General features: G+C 31.6%; 1 protein-coding gene across 2 annotated transcripts in view; it reads left to right on the plus strand.

Annotated features, from left to right (window-relative positions):
• Positions 1-1,562, plus strand: part of dachd (dachshund d) — a 121,466-nt gene that overhangs the window by 83,424 nt on the left and 36,480 nt on the right. The gene's annotated exons all lie outside the window — the stretch shown is intronic.

Here is a 1,562-nt window from a genome sequence, read left to right on the forward strand (position 1 = left end):
CAAGTGGAACAAGACCAAACTGTTTCCAGTCACTTTTGATCCTGCCAGTTCAAAGTCCCCATGGAGCAGACTGAGAGAGAATGGGGGGGTTGCCATTGATGGGGAGGGAGAACAGACACCTAGCTTTGACCTTCTGTCTGCGCTCACATACTTTCAAAACTGCCTTGTTTTCATTAAGCCGCTCACAAACCCAGTGCAGGGACGCAGCCCGACTCCCTCCTAGCCCCTTGTTGTATCTTTATTAGACATTCTTTACTCCTGAGACCCAGCAATTCATTTTGTTCCTCTGCAGTGGACACAACAGTTTTTCACATAGACTAAAAACTCTGCTTTTTACTTTGTACAGACTGGTTGAGCCTTATAAAGGACAATCAAAGCTTTTGAGTGATATCACAGTTTTAGTCTTTTCTGGATCTTTATTTTCACAAAAGTCTTTGTCATAAATTGCAAAAATGTGTCTCAAATTAAAACAGTTTTTAATAGGGTTTCAGTCATTTTTAGTGTTCTTGGGAAGATTTGATTTTTAGAGCTTCAAATGTTCGAGTTTTTTATGTATACTGTTGTGGATTCATGTATACTGTCATGTCTGTGCTGCATTTTTTAAGTCAAAAACTGTAATAGAAATCGAAAGTATTAATTAAAAATTAATTACAGAAAGCTTAAAGAGTAGGTTGAACAGAAGAAAGTAAAAGTTTAGATGTAAATGAAGAGTTTTTGAAAGTCTAGAAGCAAAAAAAAAAAAAAAAATGCAGTTTTAAGAATGTATTCTTCTTGGCGACAACTGATATTTTAGGCTAATTTAGGAAACTGATTCAATTTTTTTCTACAAGAGACAATTTAATGAAAATGTAATTCTACTGTAATTACACACTTTGTTTTACCTTTATTCTGGGATCTTCATGACTTTGATTGCAGACATCCTGGTGTTCTCTCAAGTGTATGTAGTAAAATATTATTTAAATTATTATTATTAATTTGTTATTGCAAGTTGTAATTTAACACCAATAGATGTAATATATATATATATATATATATATATATATATATATATATGTATGTGTGTATATATTTAATAAATGTAATATTTTTTTACTGGTTTGTTTAATGGTAACTAAATAATGCCTTCAATATAATAAGTTGCTATGATTACCCTGAACACACACCTACGGTGGCCTTGAGGTGCCAATCATACTAACAAATCACTCAATGTATAAACATATTGGAGATTACAACAACAATTAAAAAAGCAAAGCAAAAATAAAACGTTACATTTTAGAAATGAAAACAAGGGTTACAAAAGTAATATTTAAAAATTAAATCAAAATGTAAAAATGCAAAATGCAACAAGGAAGGAAAAGGTCGGTACATTGTTGATTGGATGATGACGTTTGATTTATGACGATTAAGTTCCTTCAAATGCATCTTTAATGTCAACATTCTACTAAAAGTTTTATTGTTAGTATTGAGCATATGCAGTATTGCTTCATAACAAATAACTTTTGGTTAAAATGATGGACAAATGTCATTATGTAATCAGTGATGTCCCATAGTACCTACCTTTT

This window comes from Oryzias melastigma, linkage group LG21 (assembly GCF_002922805.2).
Source record: "Oryzias melastigma strain HK-1 linkage group LG21, ASM292280v2, whole genome shotgun sequence".
Lineage (NCBI taxonomy): Eukaryota > Metazoa > Chordata > Actinopteri > Beloniformes > Adrianichthyidae > Oryzias > Oryzias melastigma.